Below are 13180 nucleotides of genomic sequence, written 5' to 3'. Positions count from 1 at the left end.
GCAAATAGTCAATATTCAAAGCAAAATAAAGTTCTACGACAGATTGCTTGCATATTTATACACCCAAACTAAGAAAACAAATGTTGAAATTTAGTTGGCGGCTGGAACATACAGTAAGGATGCTAAACGTACATAGGACAATAGGATTGTATACTTCAGTTATCACATCCACATTTCTGTTCTGTTTTCGATACATGGATCATTATTTGGTTAACAGATCGACACTTACCTGTGTACTATCCTCCAGGCACACAGCAACGAGCAAGGCAAGCAGGAGCAACTTCATTCTGCAAGAGATGAAACTAGTCACAAACTGGAAATACTTCAAATGAATTAGTTAAAGTTACACAGTTACAATGAGACGTGGTTCAGTATATTTACAGTGAATACATGTTCTGTAAAAGGACGCCCAAGACAGTGATTCTATTGCCTTTATTTTGTTACCGCGTAGCTGCGTGGTGAGTACGCAGAATTACTGCAGATATTTGTGAAACTAATTTCCCCTTTTTGAGGGACTAATTAGTAATATGGACGTCGATCGTCGGCACAAGCGTTGTGTGTTTCCCTGTCTGTTGAAGTTCTAGTTTTTTTTCTTTCTTTTTATGTTTTCTTTTAATTCTTAACACCACTCTTTTCCTCTTGAGCCAAGGAATAAAAGGACTTCACACTATGGGATATATACAAGATTTAAGAAGAAACTATTTTGAACAGCCTGTGTATCAACAAATGGTTGTCTTGCTTGTGGGCTGTTACAATTTGTATTGTCTCTGTCATCTTGCATATTTTAAAATACCCGCCATATGCTCGCTAATCGATGATAGGAATGAGAATATTATTGATTGTCATGACTGTAAAGATGCAGATATGAGGCACATGTAGGTTTCACTCCTAAAATGCATAACTGACAAATATCTGCACCTTAAAATCACCCATATGAATTATGTGAGCGCGCCACTCATCCACAGCCTAATGTCTTGTATAATACGAATGGAATAGTCCAGTATATATATACAGACAGAAGGCCACAGATTCCTTATGGCAGACACTGAAAGGAAGTTACGAAATATGACACGTCACATGTCACAATGATGCACAATGCTGTCCCATACTATGGCCTTAAAATAGAGTTTTAACACACTTATTCTTACTCTACCATCAAATTAAATTATATGTGAAAAGCGGGTACTATGTGAAGAGTGAACATGTGTGTTTGCCTTACTAAGGAACATCAGGTGTCATAAGTGATCCAGTGATAATATTTTCATCATTATATTACCTTCACGTGCTATGGAATCTGTTTCGGCAGATAGACTAGATTACTCTCCGGCGTTGGTTTCTTGGATTTTCATGCATGACATCCGTCCATTCTTAAATGCATTTTTGAGGATGTATACATCAATGGTTGTTGAAATTTCCACTCTTAGTCACTAATAGTTAGTTGTCAATATTAAATACGGCAGTAGAGTTAATAAAAAAATATTTCTTCGCCGGACATGCTGCAGACTTGTTCAGCTCCTGTCTCCGCCATAAAGCCAGCCTCCCAAAGTTAACGATGAGCCGGTTCACAGTTATGGTTTTATACTGTTGTGAACAGAACGCACTGTAAAGCTGGACGTTTCGCCACAGCCGTATGAGATAACACGTCATACTAACCTAATCCACACAACAACATGCGCATTAAATACATCGCATGTTTGGGTATCCCAAACTGTCATGAAATTTGATCAAACCACATATAAATTCAAATCATGTTTTGTGTTGCCTACAGCAACTGCATAAGTACTAATACTCATTAGCGACAGTTCGTCTTATCAACACCTGGGTAACACACTTTGGGTGGCAGACTAATCTGAAACATTATGATAATGTGTGGAGGGGTTATAAGTCTCCTGTAAATGAATTCATTATTGAGTAAATGTACGGTGTAACTGAGATATGAGTCGATCGGTATATTATTATGTTACTGATTTGTGATCATAAAGTTAAAACGATTTCCTCGATCATGCCCCATAAAACACAACTTGATGCCATGTCTCCGTATCACACTGACAGTACTTCCTGAATGAAATGATCTATCATTGATCTTCATTGATGAATCATCTTCAAAGTGACATTGATAAAACCAGGTTATATTACAGGTGCTGAGTTGATTATTTAGTTCATATTAACAGTTGGTTGAGGGATTTGTTACCAAACTGGAAACAGGCTTTGGTGTTCCATGAAGTGACCTCTTGTGCCCTTGACCTTAGAAGGGGTTACCTGGAAATTGATGTGATTGAGACCAAATCTCAGAGATCATAAGTTGTAGTCAAAGTCTCGCCGAATTCCATACGCATACGCATTAACTACATGTTCCTGCTGTTTATTCAACTTATGGTAATTGAAGTGCATTGTCGTTAGTACGCATGACAAATGTAAGAAAACTTAGAACGTCATTAGCGCCACGCGTTGAATCTCGGAACAACACTCGATCCTTCGCTCAGACGGGACCCGGGAAATCAGAATGCAGGTCGCTCGATATGTGAACTGTGCGACCCTATACTGAAGACGTGAAAATCAACAAACTCAGTGTCTGCTTACATGAAAGAGACAGCTTCGAACCAAGGGCAATGTCATCGTCGGAATAAGAAGAGACAATCGTGATCTACCCATAGCGTACACTAATGGCACAACCGGAGCATCCAACGTAAGTCTAGATATCTGTCCAGATAGTTTAAACTGACTTCATTTCACCATGCTTAACTTTTTAAGTTAAATAAAATTGAAAGTCGCGAAAGTGGTCGTTTGAGTCACGCTTATAGGGTCCCTCGATCTATCGGTAGTCTTACATTGCATATGGACATAGCTCGATTATATAACTAATATAGACTGCAAAGCAAATTAGATGCGTGTGACGGTCTTGTTTGGTTCAATAAAGTGTGCGCAAATGTTTCTCGCTTTCATGAGATTCCTTCAGTTCTGCCTTTTTGTTGTAAAAGTGAATGACGCCTCGTGATTTTTTTATGAATGCAAAAAGTAGTCCCGTCGTGACAGAGGTCACGGTCATCCAATCAAAACGAATAGAACGAGGCAAGCCTTGTACGACACACGTGTGACGTACATACGGATTAAGTATCTTACCACCTGTATCTTCACCACGTGGGTAATGATAACATGGACTATTTGTTAGCTCCAGTTTTGTTTTGACAGTACACTTCAGGGATTGATAACTCTGTTGCAATTCCAGCTGTATGGACTTCGTGTTTTGATCATGTCAACTTGCTATCAAAAAACACACGTTAAAACTTGAACTCAGATAAATCTTCATTGTCTTGCTTGAAGTGTCCTGCAAGTTTTATATCAATGCTTTGAAGAATTAAAGCTGTTGAAGGTTGGGTTTTGATGTTGTCCCTTGGCAATGTATGCGCCAATCATAATGTATATCGTATCATATTTGTATATTCGCTATGCAGAGTTCGGCACACCAGAAACCTATGATAGTGGGTTCGAATCCCGGTTCTCCCCGATTATGTTTCTAGGTTTGTCAGCCATACCGTGCTCTTGGGTTTCAACGAAATGGTAAACGTCTGAGACCTGATCGTCAGATCACTTAGAAAATACGACCTGTGAAGATCCCTGTTAGAATTGGTCTTCGGCAACCCATGCTTGTCGTAAAAGGCGACTAATGGGATCGGGTGGTCAGGACTTGGTCGATGCATGTCATCGTATCCCTATTGTGTGGATCGATGCTCATGATACCAATCACTTGATTGCCTGGTCCAGGCTCGATTATTTACAGACCGGCGTCATATAGTTGGAATATTGCTGAGTGTCGCGTTAAACAACAAACAAATAAAATGGGATTGGCACTTTAGCATCATCACTCTATAAAAGTGGAAACTGAACGAATAACAATGACACAAAGATACAGAGGGTTAAACTCAGTTCCTTCATATTGCCATTGGCAAAACACATGTGTAACAACAGACTTGAAAGTCAATTCTTAGTCCTATATCACCGGTTTACTATTGAATATGTCTACATCTTGCATCAATGCAGGCCACAATACGTCGCCGCACCGATGACGCCAAACGTCTGATGACGTTAGCGTCAATCCGTTGCTATGTCTCCAGATCCTGACGGTTGACTGGTGTTAGTGGTCGTATATTGTCGATTTAGCAGCAATTCAGACAGACAGACAGGTAAAATACATCAACATTAAATAAATAAATAAATAAATAAAAAGATGTATTACTTATATAGTAAATACCTGCATCTCTTGAGGATATTTATACACGTTTTTTCACATTTAAATATAAAGTGATGATTGGAAAAAAACATTCTGAGAGCTTGTCAATATCTGTCAACGCCATTGCTAACTTCGGGATTCCTTCCCCATTTACAACTTACTGTCATGATCTGATCTAAACACTGTCAGAATCAGAACCCCAACTCTCACTCACCATTCAACATGTAAATGTTGTAACATTTCTAAATATTTTCTTCATGCAGTTCAACGTTTTGAGAATAGAATCAATACTGACTCCACTGACTCATCACTGTTTCTAATGATAACTGTAAACGTGAAACATTTAACCTTCATGTATTTGTGTAAGAGAAATGTGATAAAATATACTGAATTATGAAATTGAAATATTTGAAATAAATAGGGAAATTGCAGATCTACAGACGTAACATTTATCAGCCCCACTCGCTAAACAGACTCGTCTAAACATGAATGCGTTGTAATTCTCTTGTATTGATCTGTACTGAGGTGTGGTCTGTGGTTGTTTTCAGGCGTCATGTTGTATTCAATAGTTTCCCTAGTGCGAAGGATGGAATACAGATGAAGCTGGATGGATCAATACAATGCTGTAGCCAAACACAGGGAGAGTAGCACAACGACGGGGCATTCTGCCCACCAGAAAAGTGGAAGTGACAGGTCGTGTACAATCTGACTTATTTCTCCAAGAACGTTATTTGGGAGATGGGGTCACCATGACATAAGAACTGATTCGCAGTCCCAAGGATTTCTACTTGATCAGTGCTGGAGATGTCAATTGTCGATTTGGACTAACCAAAGCCGATTTTTACGTACATCAAAATTAATCCTGCCCTACGGGAACAACATGTGAAACACATGTCACCAGGAGTAACGGCCCCAAACAATTTGATCCGAGTCCAAGTCACGGAGGAGGGCATGATTTCCACGAAGATCAATTGATTGGAGGCCAACTGCCCACATGGATGTCCTGGGACTTGTGGACAACGAACCCTTTGCTGGCAGCAAGAACAAAATCCCTTCCATTTCCAGCACTTCAAAGTGGACAGCCTCAAGTTGAAACTCAATAGGCAGAAGGTGCATGGAACTGAAATCAAAACACCAAGCCGAGGACACCGAGGACAACAGTGCAGCCCTCAAACATCTTTCTATGAACATGTTCCACAAACGAGATGAGCAACGAGACCCTGTGCTCAAATCTCTCTACGAAGGCACATTTGCCAGAGATCACTGAACAGCCACAGTGATGAGTGAACAACCGCAGGGACGGTATCCCGAGGCATACATTGTCAACACGGACCCCAGTCATCTCCCAGGACAACATCGGATGGATTCGATCGCTACCAACAACACCCAGACGTTCAGACCTTCGCTGGATGGCAAATGAAACATTGGAATTTCATTCTCTTCAAGCCTGGTACAGCACACGTTGTGGTATGTACTGTTTGTCAGTGTTGACCTATCGTGCCTGTGGGTGGTCTTTTGAAGGTGCAATGGAACAGTTTGATCCCCACGATACCACAAATAATGAAGGACTCGATCTTAGACATGTTATGGTTCTCATGTTATGGCTCTCATGATAAAAGTCTCCTATGAGTTCTCAGAGTTTGCAAACAAAGACCAGGGACGCCCCTATCCTGTGTCTTTTGTGGAGTGTTCTTGTTATAGGGGCAAAGAAATTTTGAAAAGTGATGACATTGTTATTGTTTTTTGTTTGCAATGATCAGAGAGATTTTGGAGTTGGTCCTAAAAGGGACCATTGGATCGTGAGAGTCACACGACGCGACACATACATTGATGGGTCGCCATCTTTCTTCTGATGGGACGCTTACTGCCGTGGGTAAAACGTCGCACGTACGTGTCCTTCACTTGGTATGGCAATAAAGATACTGAAATGTCCCATCATATGCTATAGTGCCATGGGTGTTCACAGGAAGGCAGCCTTTGCACATTGTACATTGCCATGTTGCTGTCATAGAATACAATGACGTCCCTCCGCCCCTCATTATATAGCAGGGCTCAATCAGAAAAAGCCTCCTAAGGCATGATGTCATCACACGCGCACCGACGATGTCATGACATTCTCGCGCATCTGTGACAGACAGACAGGTAAAATACATCAACATTAAATAAATAAATAAATAAATAAAAAGATGTATTACTTATATAGTAAATACCTGCATCTCTTGAGGATATTTATAAACGTTTTTTCACATTTAAATATAAAGTGATGATTGGAAAAAAACATTCTGAGAGCTTGTCAATATCTGTCAACGCCATTGCTAACTTCGGGATTCCTTCCCCATTTACAACTTACTGTCATGATCTGATCTAAACACTGTCAGAATCAGAACCCCAACTCTCACTCACCATTCAACATGTAAATGTTGTAACATTTCTAAATATTTTCTTCATGCAGTTCAACGTTTTGAGAATAGAATCAATACTGACTCCACTGACTCATCACTGTTTCTAATGATAACTGTAAACGTGAAACATTTAACCTTCATGTATTTGTGTAAGAGAAATGTGATAAAATATACTGAATTATGAAATTGAAATATTTGAAATAAATAGGGAAATTGCAGATCTACAGACGTAACATTTATCAGCCCCACTCGCTAAACAGACTCGTCTAAACATGAATGCGTTGTAATTCTCTTGTATTGATCTGTACTGAGGTGTGGTCTGTGGTTGTTTTCAGGCGTCATGTTGTATTCAATAGTTTCCCTAGTGCGAAGGATGGAATACAGATGAAGCTGGATGGATCAATACAATGCTGTAGCCAAACACAGGGAGAGTAGCACAACGACGGGGCATTCTGCCCACCAGAAAAGTGGAAGTGACAGGTCGTGTACAATCTGACTTATTTCTCCAAGAAATGTCCCATCATATGCTGAGAATATGCTAAAGTGCCATGGGTGTTCACAGGAAGGCAGCCTTTGCACATTGTACATTGCCATGTTGCTGTCATAGAATACAATGACGTCCCTCCGCCCCTCATTATATAGCAGGGCTCAATCAGAAAAAGCCTCCTAAGGCATGATGTCATCACACGCGCACCGACGATGTCATGACATTCTCGCGCATCTGTGACGTCATCGGCGCACGCACCAATATAAGCTCGGGAGTAGGCTGTCAGTCCAGCTAACTGTTGACAACATGGAAGCCAGAGCTCCCTGCCAGTCCACAAGACAGCAGCCTCACCGAAGGAACTGTGTCTGGGGTGCAGTCCGTCCCCCAGAAAGATGCGAAACAGGAGGTCAGAAGAGACTGGCGTTGATACCTCTGGAATAGCAACACCAACACCAACCGATTCGACCCAGGTTAAAGTGTCCCCTCAGAATTGGGGGTGCCTCATATGCACCAGGTGCTAAAGGGATTCTCCTCAACATATTCGACTTTTTCCCGGCAGCCACCTTGTATGTCTGCATGTAGTGTGGGGGATAGTTAGTAAGACTCAACAACAATTGCTCGTCAGCATGTGCAGGTTTCCAATTCATTTTCAGAAGCCTGTATCTCGTGTGCAGCTGTCAGTAAATACTGTTCCTTCCCACCATTCCAACGGCCCTTTTCAGGGCAACACCCAGTCATCATTATGAATGCCTCAAACACATGCTTGAAACTACCTACTTCTTGTTGTTTTACCTAGCTCGCCACTCCATCTCTTTTCTAGAGCTAAACGTGTTATAAATGGCGAGGTGAGGTGAAACTGGGCTTAAGGTCGCGGTCCAGATTATTGCACTTATATTGCGACGTGCATATGCACGTGTGTGTTTATGTGTGTGTGTGTGTGTGTGTGTGTGTGTGTGTACAAGTCCGGACCAATGCCGATTTATAGTGCTTGCCCACTAAGATACCATGCCGCAGTTTAACATGAATACCCCGTTCAGACACAGTATACTGACTCCAGGCCGACCAGTACTTGTTTTAGCCCCTTAAATACGAGCGCCAGACAGGTTACGTCAAGTACCATCTTTTAATATCTTTTAGTATGACGCGGCCGGGTTCGAAACCCGACCTCCCGCTCTCTGGGCAGACGCTCTACCCCTAGGCCACGGAGGCGGTCTTCTTGGATAAGACGTTTGTCGTCAACACTTATCTTTGTTCTAATACTTGGTGTTAACATTCATATTTTATTGTCCCATACCTTTTAAGAGTATATGTACGGCAATTGTTTCATAGTGATACCGTAATAGATATCGGTATTAGTTTTGATCCAATGTGGGAGCTCCCTGCACCTGGAAGAGGTAAACCCGGTATCAGTCGTGCACCCTACGGCGATGTCAAACAACTCCCTGTATCAGTTAAAGACATCATCAACACTTCATGGATATGTAAAATTTAATATAAAACGTTAAAGACAAGGACTAACCAGTTTTGCTTGTTCTCCGCAACAGATTCTATATGGTGTAAACGTCAAAGATGAAATATACACGAATGAATCGCTGGACATCAGTGACACCCGGTGTTCGCGAAAAGGGTGAGCACTTCCTGCCCTACTGGTAGCACCGGCCCCTCACATATGTTGTGTGGGAAGGAACGTGTTTGTTTGTTGTCTGACGCCGCACAGCAGCACTCCTGCCATACACGACCGTCCTGAATACCCATGAATACATTGGGCCGACACGCTGACTGAAGGAGACGTGTGTTTAGTTGTACTCGTGAAATGAGGTAAGGGGGGCCTGATATTGAAACGTGTGAAGCACCACAAGACTATGGCACATTTTGCACGCTGTGTCATTCATTTTTTCGTGAATGCGATGTCAACTGAACCGTCATTGGAAGCTGGCCGTGGCTTCACCGCAAGGCGGCAGTGTGTGGGCACGGCTGATGGAGGGACGCAGTGTACGCGAAACTGTCAAATACTGATACCAATATATAGTTTGAGCTGGGGTAGTATGGTGGTGGAAATGTTTGGTATAAACGCCCCAAAAAATGGACGTTGGACTCATGGGTATGTCTAGGATTTAAACAAATCTTCTGCTCCCGTAAACGCTGGAAACAGAACTTTGTTCTCAGATTTTGAGTTTAAAAACAACATCCTTTGGACGTGTTGAATGTCATGTTTGGTGGTACATATACATATGAAAGATAGATTTACATTGTGACAAGAGACAAATGTTACATGATATTATTGTTCAGAATACAACATTTTCTTGATAAATGTTACAAGCTTCGTCAACCATGTGATATTCCTTGTGTTCATTAACTTAGTGTAAATACCACCCATTCATATCCAGTTTGCAAAAAACATAAATGATTACTTCGTAAATCATTAAATGCAGGGCAGCTAAACAGAAAATGTAGTTCATCATCTATTTCACCAGTATTACAATGTTTACAAATTCTTAAGGAATGATCTATTCCATCTCGTCTTCCTATATTACATCTTAATGGTAACTCACTTAACCGTAATAAGCATAAATATCGTCTTATTTCTCTACGCAGTGATATAATATTCAGTAAAGAAAGTAGTTTTAAACTTGGAATAATATCGCAATTTCCCAGAATCAAGCATAGAAGCGTGAAGAGTCTGCCAGTTACAATCTATCAATCGTTGCTTAAATATTGAAACAAAATGTTTTACATCCGACACACACTGTGCATTCCATACATCACCAAAACCATACATATAAAAAAGATGTTTAACATGAGTGACCACGTTGTTCTACCACTTTCATCCAGTCTTTTCATTAATTGGTAACATTGATAAGGGTCTCTTTGGTTATCCATATGAACAATCTTACACCAAAATTTATTACATTTTATATGATAATCAACAGACAAATTGTTTCTTCCACACTTTAGCAAAATCGCAGTACTTGATACATGTGTACCCACACCCAATACAAATTTACAAAAACTAGTATGAAATGATTCATTACATTGATACATATGAAAACCCCATATTTCCACACCATATAATATTACAGGTTTTATTTTAACATCAAATAACTAAAAAAAGAATATTAGTGGGTATATAACTTTTTTGAGAGCAAGCAACGCCCTATTTCCCTTAGCAACCAACGTTTCCACTCCTTTAGTCAAAGATAATCTACTTGAAAATATAACTCCAAGGTAATTGTAATAACTTGTTTTCATAACCTTCCCATTAAAGTACCACTTCTCTGTCTTTCGTGATTAACCTCCTCTTCTAAAAACTATTATTTCTATTTTATCCATATTTACTTCCAAACCCCAGGATTTGCAATAACCCTCGAGGACAGCAATTTTACGTTGAAGCCCTATTACAGTATCATCCAGGCACAGATCATCAGCATATAGTAAACGTAGAATTTCCAAATATTCTTGACCGACATTTATACCCCTATGATTAGATTGTTCGAGATCATTCTGTAGTTCTAAAATAAACATAGTGAAAAGAAAGGGGCTAACCATACACCCTTGTCTTACCCCACTCAATTATCTAAAATATTCTGTGACAGAGCTCCTAGAAACTTTTACGGCACACTGTATTTTTGTATACATAGCTTGTAGCACTGTCAAAACCTTCCATGGATACCCTTCTTCATAACGGAATACCATAATAATTTTCTATTTATAGTCAAAAGCTTTCCGGAAGTCTACAAAAAGGCAGTAGAAACGTCCTCTACGCTTTGAGAGATATTTTTCAATTAAACATTGTAAGGTAAATATATTGTCCATTGTGCTGTACCCGCTTCTGAATCCTGCCTGTGCTTCAGGTATTACATTGCTTATATCGGCAAATAACTGTAGTCGTTGATTAATAATTGACATAAACAATTTACCAAACACATCCATTAAACTTATTCCCCTATAATTATTTACTTCATTGATGGAACCTTTTTTGTGTAATGGTTGAATAATGCCCATTGTCCACTCATCCGGATAACACCCAGTGTTCATTACGTGGTTAAGTATGACCGTCAAATATGGAATAATATGAGTCTTACAGGATATTAACATTTCCGGCAAAGTTCCATCAGGACCAGCAGCTTTACCTGTTTTTAAACAATTAATGGCAATTTCTACTTCTTTACTGCTAATGTCAGCAGTTAGAATTTCTATATATCGATCGTTCATACATTTATCACAAGCATCTTCTGAATGATTTGAAATAAAAATACCAGCTGCATCCATTAAATCATCATTAACTGGTATGTCAGATAACTTCAACACATGTTGGAAATATTCAGCCCATTGTGAGGAAGATATTGACGATGGCGTCATATTTCTATATTTCGTTAGATTTTTAACCTCCTTCCGAAAACGCCGTGCACTACGTAGACCATTAATCTGATTGTCTTCGTATGCTTCCTTCTTTCTTCTGCACATACACCGATATCGATTCCTTAAAGTATGATAAGTTCTAAGGTCCTCTAAATAACCAGATATTCTAAATTGATCCAAGTACCTAGATATCTCCCTTTTTATCCTTTCACACTCTAGATCATACCACTCATGGTTTTTGAATGAAATGTCAGTCTGCTTACTCTTCACATTCAAACTACTGACAGAAGCACAAATATTCCAGTTGGCAACAGCCATATTAACATCTTGATAAATGTCCTGCATACATTATCCAATAGTATATGTACTAAGGGCATCGGCGACAAACTCATCTGCTACTACTTCTTTCCAAATACATCTTTTTATGTTCTGTATACCATCAACTTCAGCGATATTTTCACCAACAGATATCTTGGGTAAAGCTTCGTTCTTCAGTGAGGATACCATGGGAAAATGTTCCGATTCACAGCGGGGAACTATACTAAAATCAATATTTAGGGCAACAATTTCTGATGACAATAATCAGCATTCTGGCGCCACCTGTCTTAAAACATGTAAATGAACCATCCCTGTCTCCTGGACACGGTCCATTTAACATATGTATATCATAGGTGCAACAAACTTCAATCAGATCTCTTCCGTAGCTATTACACTCACTATCTCTAGTCACTATTGTATAACTCCTTTCACTGAAAACAATTGTATATCTCGAAACTATGACTCAACAAATAATGAAGCAAAAATCGCATAGCCTCCATCTCCTGCCACCCCTTCACGAATATTACCATGCTGGGCACTCATCTTTAATACATCGCGTTGGGGACAATATGAAAATGAGAAATGATCCATACCTGACCTGTTACCGGATGCGGCAGTATCGGACGTTCTGGGTTCTGCCCAGGTAATACATGCGCTTCTTTATACCCACTCTGCTCTTATCGTGAGTAGAGGCAGCTGGGACAGTCCATTGCGACATTAAGGTTGTGTCATCTTCCTGCTGTACAATGATGCAGGCGACTATGAGATACCGCCAAATACCGGTATTTGGAGGAAAGTGAACTGATCTACACAATACACACATTTGCCTTAAAGCACTTACGTTTTGTCAATTAGTCGTGTTATTCAGGACCTACAACTGTTATTTTAAACTGAACATGTGAGTAGGTTTATCTGTATATTACCATGGCAACAACGTTATCTTGTAGTTGACTCTTTGATCTCAAGTTACGTGGTCGCAGAAACTAAATCGTGTATGAGACAGTTTACAATTACCCTACATTCTGATCATATGCTACTCAACAATCGATGGGAATACTGGAATGGTTTATCCTGTAACAAAACTAGTGGACTAAAAAAATTGTTGAATCATGTCGTCTGAAAGTTGTAAGACGGCCTCCGTGGTCTAAAGGAGAGCCTGCGGCCGGAGGGTAGAAGGTTCGGGGTTCGATGCAGGGCCTCGTCATACCAAAAGATGGTATTTGTTGTTACCCTGCCTGGCGTTCGGCATGAAGGGGCTAAAACGAGGACTAGTCGGCTTGAAGTCGGTAAACTGTGTCTGAGTGGGGCATTCATGTTAAAGTTGGGCATGGTATTTCGGTGGGCCAGCACGTCGCTATATAAGTGCAATAATCTTAGACGCGACGT

General features: G+C 40.2%; 1 long non-coding RNA gene across 1 annotated transcript; it reads right to left on the bottom strand.

Annotated features, from left to right (window-relative positions):
- Positions 1–224: 224 nt before the first annotated feature.
- LOC139457763 (uncharacterized) lies at positions 225–12685 on the bottom strand. Its single transcript, XR_011652632.1, has 3 exons — positions 12636–12685; positions 12388–12533; positions 225–287 (listed from the first exon to the last, which is right to left on the bottom strand). It is a non-coding gene; the product is annotated as an uncharacterized lncRNA (long non-coding RNA).
- Between the last annotated feature and the right edge of the window lie 495 nt (positions 12686–13180).

This window comes from Haliotis cracherodii, unplaced genomic scaffold (assembly GCF_022045235.1).
Source record: "Haliotis cracherodii isolate W230 unplaced genomic scaffold, xgHalCrac1.p SCAF_12, whole genome shotgun sequence".
Lineage (NCBI taxonomy): Eukaryota > Metazoa > Mollusca > Gastropoda > Lepetellida > Haliotidae > Haliotis > Haliotis cracherodii.
Note: the sequence above shows the minus strand (reverse complement) of the source record. Positions and strands in the feature narration are given on the sequence as shown.